Raw genomic sequence first — 11861 nt, 5'->3', positions numbered from 1 at the left:
TGCTTCGGGAAAGTCATATTCCTGGTCGTAATGCTGGTGAGTTACCGCCGCTCTGATATCCAATCGTTTTTCCTGGCTGTATGTAATGATAGAAAACACTTTCTGACCTAATAATGTAAAAAATTATACATAATAAAACAAAATACCACAAAGTTTCCTAAGAGCTAGTCGCGAGGCCGCCATCTTCGTTTGGCACCATGGTCCTAGAAAAAAAATACCCTAGGCTTTCTAAAACAACAGAATCCTCCCCGCCCCAGGCTCAAGTGAGTCATGACGCAAGTAACCCCTAACCCCCCAAGAATGGTGCGGGTTATTATAGGTGAAGATGGCACCCTTAATATATATTTTGGCTAAACATCATCATCACTAGTTTTAAACATTAACACTTCTTAATCCCCCCTTCAAACCAACCTTTAAAATATTATAATTTCACTCAATTATTATTTCACTCTAACCTAATTTATTACTCCAGTGACATCATAAACATTCAACATCATCCTATTATTTCAACATTATAACATTTCACTATCAATCTTGTCGTGGAAATTCTACACAGGGACACTCGAGGTCAAACTTAAATGAATAATTATTTATTGTCAGTTAACTGAGAGGTTCCAACAAACTTGATGCACCATAGTACAGGTCTGTCAGGAGCTCTGACGGGGCAGTCCCGTTAGATCTCTTATATACTGCTTACACAGACAAGTTATATTTGCATGATTTAGCTTATTCATTATTCATAATTAATTCATCATTAACGTTTGGTTTATGCATGTGACCGACCAATACCTCACAAGGCTTCCTCTCTCCAAGCTGAGACCTCAAAACAAGGTTCTGGGCGTACTGCCAAATTGCTCTACTGATAGTGAGGATTCCTCCCAGGCACGTTCAATCAGTCACTTGCATGAACACAGAAATTGGTTATTAGACAAGCAGAAACATAACGTTTTCAATCACATTTCCTCCTCTTATCATTCACTCTGTGATAATTATCATTACATTTTATTCATTTGGTTATTACTTAAACTGTCAAAGAGGTAAGTAAACAAAATCAACGCATAAAACCACAGACACTTACAAACCCTTCATTCTGGGTTGTAAACTAAATCAACACAAATCCAGACACTTCATCCTTTCAAACCCTTCATTCTGGGTTGTACAATCCAACTTGTAAAACCATTGCAGTAGAATGTTTTAACTTAAGACCTTCGCTTCATTCAGTTACACATATGCTTCATTACACAATTTAATTTATGGATTCTGGCAATGACATTTCAGCTGGAGCTTTATCGCGAGTGGCATGTTAATGACAGATCAGTATATCAATCAGTGGAGGCTCCTCAGAGGAGGAAGGGGAGGACCATCCCCCTCAGTGAATTTCATAAAAATAAAAATGTGAAAACATTTTAAAAAAAATCATTTTTAGATAAAACTATATTAAATATAATCACATCACCAAACAATTGATTAAAACACACTTTTTTGCAAAGAAGGTCTACAGTAGCCTCAACAGCACTCCTCTGAGTACATTGACTTCAATACAAAACCTAGGAGGCTCATGGTTCTCACCCCCTTCCATAGACTTACACAGTAATTATGACACCTTCCGGAGGACGTCCTCCAACCTATCAGAGCTCTTGCTGCATGAACTGACATGTTGTCCACCCAATCAAAGGATCAGAGAATTAATCTAATACTAAAAGCGTAAGCTACAGCTAGCTAGCACTGCAGTGTATCAAATGTGGTGAGTAGTTGACTCAAAGAGAGAGAAAGAAAATTGTCACGCCCTGGCTCTGGGGACTCTCGTATGTTGAGCCAGGGTGTTAATTTCTAGGTTTTGTAATTCTATGTTGGCCAGGGTGGCTCCCAATCAGAGACGGCTGTAGCTCGTTGTCTCTGATTGGGAGCCATACTTAGGTAGACGTTAGGCATTCTTTTGGGGTGGTTTCTTGTTCCGTGTTGGTTTGTGAATGTAACCAGGGACGTCACGTTTTCGTTTTGTTGTTTTGTTCGTGTGATCATCTATAAATAAGGATGTTCACATTCCACGCTGCGCCTTGGTCCTCTCTTCCCGACGATCGTGACAGAAGAAACCACCATAACTGGACCAAGCAGCGTGTCCAGGAGCCAACGCCAAAGAGGACTTGGAAGCAGAAGAGCGAGAGTTGGGCGAGAACTATGGAGGCCTGGTCCACGAGGAGGAGAGACACCCAGAACATTTTTAGGGGGTGGCTCACGCTGTGGACGACGGGGCAGCAGGAGGCCGCGATAGAGCGGTTAGTAGAGGAGGCCGCCAGGTTACGGGGGCCACTGGTCACAAAAGGCGAGGAAAGTGTAGAGGCACGGCGAGAGGTACTGGGGTGTGTTACCAGTCCGGTCCGGCCCGTTCCTGATCCCCAAGTAGGGCCAGTGGTGTGTGTCCCCAGTACGGTCCGGCCTGTTCCTGTCCCTCGTACCGAGCCTGTGGTGCGCGTCGCCAGCCCGGTCCGGCCTGTTCCTGCTCCCCGCACCCAGCCAGTGGTGCGCTGCGTTAGCCCAGCTCGGCCCGTTCCTGCTCGTCGCACCAAGTCAGTGGTGCGCTTCGTCAGCCCGGTCCGGCCCGCTCCTGCTCCCCGCACCAAGTCAGTGGTGCGTTTCGTCAGCCCAGCTCGGCCCGTTCCTGCTCCCCGCACCAAGTCAGTGGTGCGCTTTGTCAGCCCGGCTCGGCCCGTTCCTGCTCCCCGCACCAAGTCAGTGGTGCGCCTCGTCAGCCCGGTCCGGCCCGCTCCTGCTCCCCGCACCAAGTCAGTGGTGCGTTTCGTCAGCCCGGCTCGGCCCGTTCCTGCTCCCCGCACCAAGTCAGTGGTGCGCCTCGTCAGCCTGGTCCGGCCCGCTACTGCTCCCCGCACCAAGTCAGTGGTGCGTTTCGTCAGCCCGGCTCGGCCCGTTCCTGCTCCCCACACTAAGCCAGTAGTGTGCGTCGTCAGTACGGCACAGCCCGTGCCTGTTCCACCAGTGCCTGGGTCAGCACGGGTCAGCTGCGTCACGCCGGAGCTAGAGCAATCCGCTCCACCAGTGTTCAGTTCAGCTCCGGTCAGCAGGGCCAGACCAGACCAGGGGTACTTTGGGGGGTTAGAGAAGGAGTGGGGGTCATGTCCGGAGCCGGATCCACCGCCGAGGCGGAGTGCCCACCCGTTCCCTCCCCTGTTGTGTTTGGTTGGCGCGGTCGGAGTCCGCGCCTTTGGGGGGGGGGGTACTGTCACGCCCTGGCTCTGGGGACTCTCGTATGTTGAGCCAGGGTGTTAATTTCTAGGTTTTGTAATTCTATGTTGGCCAGGGTGGCTCCCAATCAGAGACGGCTGTAGCTCGTTGTCTCTGATTGGGAGCCATACTTAGGTAGACGTTAGGCATTCTTTTGGGGTGGTTTCTTGTTCCGTGTTGGTTTGTGAATGTAACCAGGGACGTCACGTTTTCGTTTTGTTGTTTTGTTCGTGTGATCATCTATAAATAAGGATGTTCACATTCCACGCTGCGCCTTGGTCCTCTCTTCCCGACGATCGTGACAGAAAATAGTTGAACAGTTTTGAACAAATTCATTTCTTCCTAAATGAAGGAGAAGCAAGAGAGAAATAGAGAGAGAGAGCGATTGTCATTTATTTCACTTTCAGTTTCACTTATTTAGCTGGCAAATGCAGCTAGCTAGCTTAGCCTACTGAAACACCCTGCTCAAACAGAGGGATGCTATGTTAGCTAGCTGGCTATGACTATCCAACACAACACTGGAACTCTTCCAAGTCAAGGTAAGCTTTTGGTTTGACCAATTTATTGCCACCGGGGCCCGCCAGTGTAACTGCTTACTGACTGTACACTGTAACGTTACTGCATGATTGTAGCGGGTTTACTAACGTGTTAGTTCTATTAGCTATGCTGACTATGACGTTACTTTAGTTAATATGGTGACAACGATGTAGGCTGTGTGTAGCGGTTTGACTTCAAACGTTTTTTTCACCTGGTCACATACAGTTGATGTGTTGTGTATTGAAGTCCACAAGCGAAGGGAAGAGGTGAAAGGAGGAGACCGCATAGCGTAGATGCGAGAAGGAATACAATGTGGCTGCTATGAAACTGTGAACTTTACGCGTTATCAGGGGTGTATTCATTCTACTGATTCTGTTGAAAAACATTTCTTAAACAGAAGCAAACGGAACAAAATGGGGATAAACATACCTGAATTTGTCCAATAGAAACTCTCGTTTGCAACTGTTGGACTAATGATTACACTCAATATCAGCTAGATGCAGGCAAGAGTGTGCAAGGCGGTATTGAATGTCACTGTCTGTCCATGTGTCAGTCTGTCACATCAAATTTGTCTCTCGACCTGTGTGCACCTACGTTGTAAACTTTCATTCATAGGCTAGGTTGTAGCAACCTCATGATATGTATAGAGAAGATTTAAGTATTATGTAGTAGCCTAAACCTATCACTGTTACATTTAGCTGGGTGAATGGAATATGAATGACAGTCATCCAATATGCTGTAAAAAAAAAAATCATCCTCCCTCATCTGAAACGGCACTGACCGCCACTGATAAATGCATTTCTTTGTCTAAATTACTATACATTTCGCACAATCAACCTGATACCCCAAATAAACAATTTTGGACAAGCCTGAATCAATTACGGGCACGGTTGACCACCCGCATCTCTCTGATTCAGAGGGGTTGGGTTAAATACGGAAGACACATTTCAGTTGATTGCATTCAGTTGTACAACTGACTAGGTATCCCCCTTTCCCCCTTTCCCTTTCTCCCTCCTTCACGGCACTCATTCTTCTGGCGTTTCTTCATTTCCTTCTTCAGATAGTGTTTCAGTTCGTCCTCCCAATGGCACATGTTCAAAGTGGATGGCCCTTGATAATGTCCCGATTTCAATATCTGGGGAATAATCTGATTTTCCCATGCAGATGAATCTCTCACCTGAGCCACCACTGTCCTTTACGGTCCATTATGTCTTGTCCATTTTCCTTCCAGTACACCAACAGCATGAGAGAAGTTTGGACAGGATCTCTCTCCATGCTCACTCCACGTGGACTCATGTCGCACTCCTGAGAGAAAAGGCATGAGAGAAAAGGCAGTTGATAGCTTCGCCTGGATACTGTGTGTAGGTTGCTGGCTCTGACTCAGGTCTCTCGGTAGAAGTGGTGAAGGACCATAGGGAAAGCCATTGTCGCCATTACTTCAGCCGGTTAGAGGGGGTGAGGCTCACACTGTTCTCTGCCTAATTATCCCTTCCATGCATTATATACCATCTATGGTCACCTTTGCCATAACCTCGAGAGAGGACAGACCAGAACAACAGTTTAGTTTAGGGCATTTCTGATTCAGGAAATCCAGACAAACTATTCACTGTATGACAAAATATTACTTCTACCAATATTCTTAATACAAATGTCTAAGACAAATGTCAAAGAGAATAACAACACACAATTGATTTCTCTTTTACAAATTGGCTTATACTCCCTTATGATCTTGGCAATCTCACCGCAGAGTTACAGGGTCAGGGAGTTAGAGGGCTCATCCTTAGAGAGAAATCCCAACCATCCAGCAGACCCAATCTGGTGAGATTTGTATTGAAGCAAGACAAAAACAAAACAAACAAAAATGCCAGGCCTTAATTTGGGAGCTCCCTTAACATCCGGATTAGGGTTCCTTTATACTAACTGTTCCCTCAAGGCACCTGCCCCAGAAAGCATTTCAAAGGGATAGATACAGAATAATTGGTAATCTCATCAGAAAACTTAGTAGTGGACATTCCATAAATCCTGGAAGAAAGGAAAGGTAAAGGGGAATACCTAGTCAGTTGTACAACTGAATGCATTCAACTGAAATGTGTCTTCCGCATTTAACCCAACCCCTCTGAATCAGAGAGGTGCGGAGGGCTGCCTTAATCGACATCCACGTCTTCGGCGCCTGGGGACAAAATAAACATTTACTTAGTTTGCACATCTTAATCAGTCCTAGAAATTCTGAGTTTACTGCCTCTTGGGCAGGAAGTCTTGATAAAACCTTGCTCATACAGAATTAAACTTCAGACACATCAGATGATACGGTGTCCCGTCAAGTGGAATAGGCACCTTCTAAAGTAAACAATCCCAGAGCCCTTCTTGTAATCTTATCATTTTTACCTGTTGCATTGACATGTGATCTTGTGACAACAACTAGTCAAAATATGAAACCTGTTGTTTAACAAATCTGCTAGGACCTTCAAAAAGTTGGTGCTGGCTTATCAGCTCAATATTCGGTACTAAAAACATTTACTTGGATCTACTTCAATTCTGGACACAGTTCCACGTAATGGTTTATTGTTTTAGATTACATTACCTTCTTGCTTAAATCACTGGTGCTACCCAAACTATAGAATTTAGTAATAATAAATGCAAATTGTCAAAAATGTATCTTATTCAAGTATTCATACCTCTGTTCCAAACTTTCCCACCGTGTCCCTTACAGCCTTTTTGAGTACAGTGTGTACTGGCGACTATCTATTTGTCCACAGGAAACTTATCTCTAACCCAAACAACAGATGGTGGCCTCTAATTTAATATCAGTCCCAATGATCAATCCTCTGTTCGTCATGTAACTTTGTATTGAAACATTTACTTCTTCAAATTACTAAGATATTGCATTATTAGAGTGCTATCTGAAAGCCACTAATATTACCATTCACTTTGTTACTTTCACTAGTCTCCATATCTGTTTCCCTCAACTAGGACTCTCAAGACCCTCTCAATCACTACTGCTAATACACACAGATCACTCTCAAACAATGTTCTGCTTTCACCCCTATTGTAAGGTTTAAAACAAAACAAAACAAACATAACTTTCTCCATATTGGAAGGCATTGTTTTCATTTTAGTCTACCCTAACAATGTTACTCTTAATATTTATTATCAATTTCTGTTGAATATTCACTTTCTGCTTCACACTTATTAACTATATACTATTTTTAAATTAACATGTAATGCGCTGAATTTATCAAATGCATCGGCCATTTCAGAAGGGTAGAGATAAACTTTCTGGGATCAACTTTCACTATAACTGGGCTGGCGTGCTCTTTCCATAATAAGTCTCTACCTAGCAAGTTAAACTCTAGTAACCCATTATATATCCCTACATTGTTACTTTATAAAATCTAGTAACCCATTATACTATTGATTTCTCTTAATACTTTTTACACCACTTACGTACGTCTACGTGTGGGTGTGCAAGTTGTATATAATGTTTTATTTTTTATTGTTACTTTATCAAATCTCTAGTAACCTTCATATGTTACATTATCTCTAGTAACCCATTATACCTCCTTTACACTAATATTCTATTCATACAGGGGTTTAAATATTTACACTAGTGTTCTCTAGTAACAGCATATTTGGGAATAGTACATTCTCCTTTCATATCCTCATATACATAATAATGTTATACCATCAAACTCCACTGATGAGACATGTTATCCTCGTTATCTCTAATGAGTCATGTTACCCTCAGAGACAGTCTTCTCCACAGTGTGTACAGCTGTTGTTGGCCCTTATGAGTTCATATGGGCCTCCACCTATCAACAGCTGTAATAATGATGTAACCACTGTGTACTTGAGAAAGAAACTCCTGGGCACTAATATTCACATCTCCACAATGTCTTTAATGGATCTCACACCAATGCTCTTAACCATGATGATGATTTGTTGACAGAAACGTTGGTTTCATCCATAAACTAATTGTGGCGCATACAATAATAATAATAGCGTGCAGCTGGACTTTCTTTTTCAAATATGGAGTTTTTCCCCCCTAAACATCTTGAACGTCATAACACCAACACTTTTTCTGTTGGGGTAACCACTAGTAGGCCTATTTACCCTGAGCCAATGATATTGGACAAAATACAAATATATCAGTGGCTCTACTATTGTATATTTACCATAGAGATAGATAGAGGACTCGAATGCCCAAAAGCCCACTTTAGTGCAATCGAGGTCTTTCACCATTTTAAAGTAGTCAACTGGGTGGGACTTGCTATGGGTTAAGGAAGGATCACACAATTACATCCAGGTAATCAGGAGGGACCAGCCAATGAATTATACTCGTGAGCAAATATTCCATAACTGCAGGTGGCAGTAAATTGCCAACCATGGCTTTATACGTGTTCATCAAACAACACACTCCAGGTGGCAGTATGCACCCTTTCAGTTTGTTTACCAACATATAGAAGTAGTAGAAGAATAAAATGGACTACTTAAAAATGGAGATGGCCTCAATGGCGCTTCCCATTATCGTGAATGGACGTAGTCCTGGTGACCTGATGACTCCTCCAGTCTCCCAACAGGATTCTGTCAATTCTAAGTGTCAAGGCCGGGCATAGGTGTGGTGTGGAATCAATTGCAGGATGCAGATGCAAGTCCAAAAACACTTTAATAAAGTCCACAGAAACAACGGCTATAAACAGAGCCGGTTGAACAAGGGAAAAATAAACGCACTCAGCGTAAAAGTACAACAAACGCACAACGTGCGGACTCTCTAATAACATAGAGCACAAACTGACTGGCAACACCTGCTGACATAGAACAACTACACACAACCACAAGACAGAAACAACGAGAACTTAAAGGACACATAATCAAGACGAAATGAGCAACAGGTGTAACAAATCAGACCAAACCAAACACACACAGACACAACGAACGGTGGCAGCTAGTACTCCGGGGACGACGACCGCCGAAGCCTGCCCGAACAAGGAGAAGGAGCAGCCTCGGCCGAAACCGTGACACTAAGAAGAGGAAGGACAAGAGGAGCAAGAAGATGAGCCAGCCCCAAGCAGCTGAAAGACTACACGACCCAGTTAAAGGCAGGGAGGAAGTGGCAAGTGCGTTGCAAGTATGCATTGATGTTCCTCTGCCGGAAGTTCACCTTGTATAGAAGCGCCCCCGTCAAACTCAAGCCCTGGGTATGAGCTGATAGAACTGCTGCACAGCACCCGGGCCTTGGAGAAGCCATCACTGCAGAGCGTCGTCACGTGTGAAGGGGACAATGTGTTACCTAACTTTTCTTGATAAGCATCACGTGTGAAGAGGAAGGTGTGTTGTATAACTTTAAGGAAGGCGTGGGCTGGGGAGAAAGAAATGTATACATACTGATGTTTTAGACACGGAAAGGACGAATATTTGGGGCAGACCAAGCAGAAGCAGCCTGATTGTCAACAGATTGCAGAATTTGGGGCATTGACAACTCGAAGTGTTGTAACGAGGTAAGCTATATGATAAGGTAGAACTATTAGAAGTAATTGTAACGGTTTTGTGAAAGAGTTCAAAAAGCAAATAACCTTTGCTGAAAAAAACAAGTATTATTGTTAAAAACTAATCAAATTCATCAGTTGTGAAACTGAGGAACCAAACAAGAAGTGTTATTGGTTTTTCCTAAATAGTTACTCCTTTGTTTAAAAGAAGTGTTCAGAAGAAAATAACACTGATAACAAACTTAGGTTAAAGGGCTCTACCTCGGGGTAATGTGTTACCAGACAATATGGGTGATTCTCATGAAACCAGTTTATAAAATGTCTGTAGCAAATAGAGTTACAAAACCATAATGCATCTGCAAAATTCAACTATCATTTTGAGGATTAAGATGTTTAGTTTTTGGTAAAGTTTCTTATTTTAAATAAATGTTTAATTTTCGCCAGAATTTTGTAAATTTTCACCCCAAATTCTCATTCCCGAAATGCTTCCGGAGTAAATTCTCTGGTCATTTTCATAAAATAAAATATTGAGAAAATCTAACTTATTTGAATGAAACACAAAATATGTTGCTATAGATCGTCCATAAATCATAAAAATTGTATACTAGTTGAAGTTTACATTAAACTATCATATTTTTTACGTACAACAGTGTCTGTGGACATGTAACACTTTTTCCAGTTCCCGTAAAAACTCAAATCAGTTTTAATAAAGTTATATTCACCCATGATGCATCATCTAGAGGAGTAGTACTTAGATGATCACAAGTTCAGTAAATGTATTTGCTTATATCCTTTCAGAATAAGGTTCTTATTCTCAAACACCCCCTTTACCGCACTTGGCCTTCTCATTACCGAAACGGCTAAAGAGCTCAAATTGGGGAAAAGTCTGATTTTATTTTATAATAATTGTCTAATAAAAAATATTTTAGAAATATTGATTTGTTTATAAACTGTTACAGTAATGAGAATTTTGTGAAAATGTTGGTAAAAAACATAATATCTGATTTAAATAAACTAGAATAATTATGAAATAAATAAGTACAGATCCTAATCTCAGTGATTCAAGAGAAAATGCTGTGAACAATGACACTTGAGAATGTATGTATTTTTGACAGTTTCATGAGAATTAACCATATTGTGGGATGAAGCAGAAAACCAAAGGGGAGCTCGGGGGTATAAATGCACACTTAAAGTGGAACTGAAAGCGTTTTAGCAACATGAAAAATTATAAAAATCTGTTCATATACACCCCCAGGAAAAATATGACGCCTTTTTTTTTTTTTACATTTTCTGAGAAGCGAGCACTTAGATATGGTCATTTTCACGTGTTCATACTTTCATATAATGTTTGGGAATGACGTAGAGTAAGGCATTTGTAAAAATTCTATAGCAATATAGCGGGAAAGTGGCCGTGCATTTAGACAATTGATAGACACTGTAGTAAATCAAATCAAATAAAAACTGGTCTGTCTTGTCCAGGGCTGTGTACATTTTTATGTTCTGGAAAGTACAATTAAACAGAAACGATGCTGTACTGAACTACCAGTTGAAAAACGAGGAGGGGTTGGGTTGTGGGTTGGGGAACGCTATCAGCATGGCCAATTCTCTTTAAATATGTCACTCATTGCTTTAAGCCACACCCACCCAACGGGAGCAAACGTACTTCAAAGTCTGTTTAAAAACGATTTTGGGAAATGTGTTGTTCAGTACAAACCGTTCCACAACGTAGCAAACATTCAAGCGAACTGAACGCACCTCAGGGTCCGGACTCTGCACAGACCAATGCGCCATAGCCAATCAGAGCTACAGTAGGCCCAGGGATGTAGTGCTGCTGGAGCGCTAGGTAGCCATTCCCATTCCCATTCCATTCCCTCACTTTTCTCAATTTGAGAATACACAGAGCTGGTAAAAATATTTCTGGAAAATTATTTCTGAAGCTGAATCAATGTCCTGCATGATCACATAATGATGAATTAGTGTTTTACATAACATAACCTAATATAATACGATAGCATAGCATACAACTGTTAAACCAAAAACACCTCATTTCTAGTGAGATTTTAGGATGGTATTCACATTTCTTTTCTCATCTGGCCAAAACTCAGAACAGCACGCCACTAGGCAGGATATATGCTTTGATTGAAACAAAGTACAGAAAGGCTTATAGTTTAACACCATCTGCTCTAATTAGCTCAAGAAACAGTAATTCAAGAAGGTCTAAATGCATATTCGGTATGAAAATGTATGCACTCACTAACTGTAAGTCGCTCTGGATAAGAGCGTCTGCTAAATAACTAAAATATTCAAATATTCCCATGACACTGATTGAGATCAAATGATTGAAATGCAGAGGCAGTTTGGACATTTCACCAGTAAAATGTGAAGAATTGTCATTCACTGATTGACAGTGATGATGGCCTATTTTGAAGTTAATTATGCCTAACTTGGTGTTTAAGGGAATAAAAAATTGAACATTTTCTTGAGACAATATGTGTGGGCAGAGGCACTGCTCCAGAGTCCAATTGCGGCGAGCTTAACACCACTCCAGCCGACGCACAGCATTGCGCATGGGGATCTTAGACTTGTGTGCGGCTGCTCGGC

The 11861-nt window shown here is 42.0% G+C and overlaps 1 protein-coding gene across 1 annotated transcript in view; it reads left to right on the top strand.

The window, feature by feature from the left end:
- The first annotated feature begins 9189 nt into the window (after window positions 1–9189).
- Window positions 9190–11861, top strand: part of LOC311126145 (biotinidase-like) — a 6802-nt gene continuing 4130 nt past the window's right edge. The window contains exon 1 of the mRNA XM_084158485.1: window positions 9190–9272. The gene's annotated coding sequence lies outside the window, so the exon portion shown is untranslated. The remainder of the gene's footprint in view (window positions 9273–11861) is intronic.

The sequence above is a fragment of the Coregonus lavaretus genome, assembly GCF_964263955.1.
Source record: "Coregonus lavaretus genome assembly, chromosome: 3".
Classification (NCBI taxonomy): domain Eukaryota; kingdom Metazoa; phylum Chordata; class Actinopteri; order Salmoniformes; family Salmonidae; genus Coregonus; species Coregonus lavaretus.
This window is presented reverse-complemented; position numbering and strand designations above follow the sequence as displayed.